The sequence below is a fragment of the Nerophis ophidion genome, linkage group LG23, assembly GCF_033978795.1.
Source record: "Nerophis ophidion isolate RoL-2023_Sa linkage group LG23, RoL_Noph_v1.0, whole genome shotgun sequence".
Lineage (NCBI taxonomy): Eukaryota > Metazoa > Chordata > Actinopteri > Syngnathiformes > Syngnathidae > Nerophis > Nerophis ophidion.
Genome location: NC_084633.1, coordinates 16,656,848 through 16,664,386, shown reverse-complemented (window position 1 = coordinate 16,664,386; position 7,539 = coordinate 16,656,848).

The window sequence follows — 7,539 nt, the reverse complement described above, 5'->3', positions numbered from 1 at the left end:
CTCTTTCTATGCCACATCAATGTGGAATGCACTCCCAACAGGTATAAAAGTAAGTGCATCTGTATATTCCTTCAAAACCGCTCTAAAACAACACCTCCAGGCAACTTCAACACTTTATTAATACCCTCCTCCATTCACATCCCATCTCCCCGGATTATAAACAACTCAAATGTACTTCTAATGTATATACTTGTTCTTATGCTATGTGAACTCACTGGCTGTACATATCCTACTAAATAAGACCTACACTGTTTCAATGTCCACATTTCTCTGTTGATGCAATTGTTGATGACTGAAGTTCTGATATCAACCAAAGCTCCTCATCCCACCCCCCGGATTGTAAATAATGTAAATAATTCAATGTACATACTATGATGATTAACTTGTGTGATGACTGTATTATGTTGATAGTATATATTTGTACCAGGAATTGATTAACGTGGACCCCGACTTAAACAAGTTGAAAAACTTATTCGGGTGTTACCATTTAGTGGTCAATTGTACGGAATATGTACTGTACTGTGCAATCTACTAATAAAAGTATCAATCAATCAATCAATCAAGGCTCAGTGCAAGTTGTTTGACTCTGTCCTCCACCCTGAGCCAGCCCACTTTGGAGAAGTGGGTTGGATTGAGGTGTGATCTGGGGGTGGAGGTCTAAAAGTAACCGGACTAGCTTGTTCTGGGATGTTTGGAGTCTAGATTTGAGGGTTTTGGAGGTGCTGGTGTGTGTTCCCAAACTAAATACGCAACATTTTATTAGCGTAGGATGACCAGCAAGTATTAAATACTACACGGTCTAGCTCCATCCTATCTTGCCGATTGTATTGTACCATATGTCCCGGCAAGAAATCTGCGTTCAAAGGACTCCGGCTTATTAGTGATTCCCAAAGCCCAAAAAAAGTCTGCGGGCTATAGAGCGTTTTCCGTTCGGGCTCCAGTACTCTGGAATGCCCTCCCGGTAACAGTTTGAGATGCCACCTCAGTAGAAGCATTTAAGTCTCACCTTAAAACTCATTTGTATACTCTAGCCTTTAAATAGACTCCCTTTTTAGACCAGTTGATCTGCCGTTTCTTTTCTTTTTATTCTATGTCCCACTCTCCCTTGTGGAGGGGGTCCGGTCCGATCCGGTGGCCATGTACTGCTTGCCTGTGTATCGGCTGGGGACATCTCTGCGCTGCTGATCCGCCTCCGCTTGGGATGGTTTCCTGCTGGCTCCGCTGTGAACGGGACTCTCGCTGCTGTGTTGGATCCGCTTTTGACTGGACTCTCGCGACTGTGTTGGATCCATTATAGATTGAACTTTCACAGTATCATGTTAGACCCGCTCGACATCCATTGCTTTCCTCCTCTCCAAGGTTCTCATAGTCATCATTGTCACCGACGTCCCACTGGGTGTGAGTTTTCCTTGCCCTTATGTGGGCCTACCGAGGATGTCGTAGTGGTTTGTGCAGCCCTTTGAGACACTAGTGATTTAGGGCTATATAAGTAAACATTGATTGATTGATTGATATTTTTTGTGGAAGGCTGTAAATTAGAAAAGCAACACTACTGACAACAACGTTCTCAAAAGTGGCTTTTATTTTCATTTTGAAAACACAAATCCATTGAAACAATGAGTATAAGTAACACACATTTTATGTCATACAAAAACAAGAAAATCTCACATTACTAAAATAGGGCTGAAGTTGAACGTGTCAAAATGTCAGTCAAATCCTATTAATAAGAATACAGCATGCATGCGGAAGTGTGCGCGCATTAAAAGTAAGACCAAGCCCCTGTTCCTGCTGAACTGAGCCAGCCGACGTCACACACTGATTATCAGCACAGCAGGCACAGGAGACCAGCCCAGCAGGGTGTCTGTACTCACCTACATTTACCTTCCTGGGAATTGGTGTATTTTCTGCCCATGCACAGAAGTTCCACTCCTTTATTTTTTTTTTAAGAAGACAGTCAACATGTCCACCAAAGCTCTTTGTACAGATAATTAGCAGCTGCTGTTACCAGTAAAGTAGGTGCAGCACATCATCCAGACATTGTCAAAACACAATCATGAGTCATCCGTCCAAACACACGTAACACTCCCAACAAAGTCAGACAATGTGCCGCAGTCAACAAATAGGCGCCATTTCACAGAAGATGCACTGAAGAGAACATGCACACGCCTCAGCGCTAACGCAAACACCGTATTTTCCTGTCATTTTTGAAGGCGTTAAAATGTTAACAATAACTACAACATATGTTTTTGATGACGTTTCCGTTTTTAACATGACAAAATAACAATCGTTCAAAAACACAAAAAACATTTTTTCCTTATACCTACATACCTATTTTCATTTTATATGCGTTATAGGGGAAGCACACTTTTTTTGTGTGCAAGTTTTCCTATTGTTCACAATCACGAGAGACAAAAACACGTCTTTCTTTTTATTGTATAGGATTTCCATCCATCCATTTTCTACCTCGCATTCCCTTTTGGGGACGCGGGGGACGCTGGCGCCTATCTCAGCTACAACCGGGCGGAAGGCGGGGTACACCCTTGACAAGTCGCCCCCTCATCGCAGGGCCTATAGGATTTTGAAGATAATAAAAACATTTAAACCATATATGAATATATTTATAATATTATAAAATTGTACATTTATAATATTATATAATTGTATAAATATATAAATAAATTATAAAATTGCGACTAATGCCGCCTATCTCAGCTACAATCGGGCGGAAGGCAGGGTACACCCTGGACAAAATGGATGGATGGATGGGATTCAATGATGTAGCCTTCAACTTGGAAACCCTCTCTTAACATTTTATATACACATACATAATATGTACAATATTTAACATATTTTGATCATGATAATCATTGCCTAATTTCTTCGGTGCATTGATTTCCGTTTCCATGGCTCCGACTTGCGGAAACAACCGTGTGTTCCTACTTCCGGAAACAAACGTAAATGTGTGTTCTTATCATGGCAGACTTCATAATAAACAATAACTACGTTTGTACAAATGAGGTTTCACAACCTTATCTTTTTGAAGCTGAGTATACAGAGGATGAACTACTGCTTATAGAAGATAGCACAAAGGAAGGGAGAGAGTGAGGTCGACTTGACTCGAAGCTATAAATGTGGAACATGAAGCCAAACTATTTCGACATAAATGGAGTGCTTACCCAAATAAACCGGAAAAAATGTCCCTGGCCAGTTGGACCAATCGAACAACTGTGCATTGAGTGAGTCACCGTTATATCGATCATGATACACGCACTATGTCATGATGGCTCGCTGTATACCAAAAACAAAAACAGGAAATGTGGGCTAATACTTTGCAGACACTGTATTAGGAGTGTTCATGTTTTTCAGTCAGTACAGATTGGCGTTCTATCACATTGTGTTGTGCTTTACAAACTCTTAACTTGTTTCGTGCTGAAAGTGAAGCTAGTTTATCTCTTTCCGTAGTTAGCTTTTACGGCCCGTAGCATGCCGATGTGTTACTACGCTACAAAAAGCGCGCCTCAGAGTTCGCTCTTTAACTATGTAAAATACAACTTGGCTATTATACATGTTATGGAACGTAAACTAAGTTTTGTGGACTGTTTTAGAATGCTTTTTTAAAAGGATTTAAAGGTAGAAATGATCGCTCCTATTAGCTGCATCGCTAAGAACGAGCCATCTTTTATGTTAGAAGGCAAAAGAAAAAAAAAACTTTTGTCTTCTCGTCTCATATAAAGATTGTGAAATTCCAAAAAAGTGCAGATATATTAAAACAACATTTATGATGAAAGTTCAGTTTAAAAAAAAAAAACATAACAAAATAGTAACAAACACTCTACACTTAAAAAGAATAATGCAAAAATATTAGGGCCACATGGGAAAAAATTCTAATAAGAATAATTTGAGGAGGAAAAAAAGTTGTATTTTTATATATTTGCGGTGACTTTGTTTAAAATGCAACTTTATTCCTATAAGTTCACAACTTATAAAAGTTAAAGTACCAATGATTGTCACACACACACACACACACACACACTAGGTGTGGTGAAATGTGTCCTCTGCATTTAACCCTAGTGTGTGTGTGACAATCATTGGAACTTTAACTTTTATAAGTTGTGAACTTATAAAAGTTTACACATATCGGTACTTTAGCTTTTAATATAACTTTTTTTTCCCCCTCAAATTATTCTTATTTGAATTTTTCCCCATGTGTTTGGAGGAAGAAGAATACTGAGTTGCATCCCAAGAACACCACACCTACTGTGAAGCATGGGGGTGGAAACATCATGCTTTGGGGCTGTTTTTCTGCTAAGGGGACAGGACGATTGATCCGTGTCAAGGAAAGAATGAATGGGGCCATGTATCGTGAGATTTTGAGCCAAAACCTCCTTCCATCAGTGAGAGCTTTGAATACTTATTTTCCACCATAATTTACAGAAAAATTCTTTAAAATTCCTACAATGTGAATTCCTGGATTTTTTCCCCACATTCTGTCTCTCACAGTTGAAGTGTACCTATGATGAAAATTACAGACCTCTGTCATCATTTTAAGTGGGAGAACTTGCACAATCGCTGGCTGACTAAATACTTTTTGGCCCCACTGTATATACATATATATATATATATATATATATATATATGTATGTGTGTGTGTACACATGGATGATACAGCAGAGCATTGGGAGAATGTCATGTGGTCAGATGAAACCAAAATAGAACTTTTTGGTATAAACTCAACTCGTCATGTTTGGAGGAAGAAGAATACTGAGTTGCATCCCAAGAACACCACACCTACTGTGAGGCATGGGGGTGGAAACATCATGCTTTGGGGCTGTTTTTCTGCTAAGGGGACAGGTCGATCGATCCGTGTTAAGGAAAGAATGAATGGGGCCATGTATCGTGAGATTTTGAGCCAAAACCTCCTTCCATCAGTGAGAGCTTTGAATGGTTGACCAAAATCTTATTTTCCACCATAATTTACAAATAAATTCTTTAAAATTCCTAGATTTTTTTTTTCACATTCTGTCTCTCACAGTTGAAGTGTACCTATGATGAAAATTACAGACCTCTGTCATCATTTTAAGTGGGAGAACTTGCACAATCGGTGGCTGACTAAATACTTTTTGGCCCCACTATATGTATATTTTTTTCCCTAAAAGTGTGTATGAATTAATTTGTCTCCTTATATTTAGCCAGTAAACAAAAAATCAACAAAAGTCCCAATGGAACAGTTTGGTGAGTTTCATTTTTAATGTCATTTTTGGAGTTACAATCGCACCATTTTTCCAGCAACACCTTTCAGTTCCCTGCACTGAACACCTTCTATTTTGGCATCATTTTAGACGGGCAATGGATTTGTCTCACTGTTAGTTGAGAGCAGCACGGGAGGCGCCTAACTCTGACCTCGACCTCTTCCTCCGGCAGGCCGCATCCCCGTGGCGGCAGAACTTAACCACTGTGAACATGGCGGACTTTCACTGTTCACATGTGGGCTAAGTCCTGTCTCCGCGCGGCCACATTAGACGAGGGCGTGCTCGCTCGCCCGTATTCAAATCAGTAAGCTGTATTCCTCATGTCAGCCATTGGAAATCCCTGGCAATGTGATTTAGTCTTTAGAGTCCAGAAATCACTCTGCCAGGAATTCCCCTGGTCAACAGAGATGTGCTACAATAATAGTCACCTTTTTTTAATCAGGCGGTGGCCACGGCTCTGCTCCCGCATCCTTGTGTTGGTCGCCAACTCCCAGACTTCCCTTGGCCTCTTGTAAAAATAGCTTTTCAATGACAGAATGGAGAATTTAGTCAGAAGGAAGTGGCACTCCCTCTAATGTGTGCCTTCATCTTGGCCTCAACACACCAGGGACCTTATTAGCTTTTTGCATCAGGGGATGTTTTAAAAAAAAAAAAAAAAATAGAAGAAGCTTCAAAATCCACACTGTACTGCTCCGCGTTCACTAAAAGGCAGCGAGTACAAAGTATGAGTCAGCGGGACACTTTTGGGGAAACTCCAGAATCTAAAATAAGTCTGATCTTGCAGAGTGGAGCACGAGTGGACACATTAAACCAAAGTCCTAGCACTCTGGAAATAGGCTCCTTAAATAGTTGTATACTCTTGATGTCCTTTTTTAAAGATGACTTTACAGGAAAATTGATTAATAAATAGTGTTTTTTTTTTTTGATGGATTGAAACTTTTATTCATAGATTCTACAGTATAGTACATATTGGTTCTCATAGTCATCATTGTCACTGACGTCCCACTGGGTGTGAGTTTTCCTTGCCCTTATGTGGGCCTACCGAGGATGTCGTAGTGGTTTGTGCAGCCCTTTGAGACACTAGTGATTTAGGGCTATATAAGTAAACATTGATTGATATAAATGGAAACACCCGAATAAATGTTTCAACTTCTTTAAGTCCACGTCAATCTGTCTATATACACCAGGGGTCAGCAACCTTTTTGAAACAAAGGGCTACCAGTTTGATACACACTTGAATAAATTGCCAGAAATAGCCAATTTTGCTCAATTTACCTTTAATAAATAAATGTATACATATATATATATAAATAAATGGGTTGTACTTGTATAGCGCTTTTCTACCTTCAAGGTACTCAATGCGCTTTGACACTACTTCCACATTTACCCATTCACACACACATTCACACACTGATGGAGGGAGCTGCCATGCAAGGCGCCAACCAGCACCCATCAGGAGCAAGGGTGAAGTGTCTTGCTCAGGACACAACGGACGTGACGAAGTTGGTACTAGGTGGGATTTGAACCAGGGACCCTCGGGTTGCGCACGGCCACTCTCCCACTGCGCCACGCATATGTATATATATATAAAAAAAGGGTATTTCTGTCTGTCATTCCGTCGTACATTTTTTTTCCTTCTATGGAAGTTTTTTTGTAGGGAATAAATGATGAAAAAAAACACTTAATTGAACGGTTTAAAAGAGGAGAAAACACGAAAAAATATGAAAATTACATTTTGAAACATAGTTTATCTTCAATTTCGACTCTTTAAAATTCAAAATTCAACCGAAAAAAATGAATAGGAAAAACTAGCTAATTCGAATCTTTTTGAAAAAAAATTAAAAAATAATTTATGGAACATCATTAGTAATTTTTCCCTGATTAAGACACATTTTAGAATTTTGATGACATGTTTTAAAAAGGTTAAAATCCAATCTGCACTTTGTTAGAATATATAACAAATTGGACCAAGCTATATTTCTAACAAAGACAAATCATTATTTCTTATAGATTTTCCAGAATAAAAATGTTAAAACAAATTCAAAAGACTTTGAAAGATTTAAATTTGATTCTACAGATTTTCTAGATTTGCCAGAATAACTTTTTTGAATTTTAATCACAAGTTTGAAGAAATATTTCAAAAATATTCTTCACAGAAAAAAATAGAAGTTAAAATGAAGAACTAAATTAAAATGTATTTATTATTCTTTACAATAAAAAAAAAAAAAACTTGAACATTGATTTAAATTATCAGGAAAGACGAGGAAGGAATTTAAAAGGTAAAAAGGTA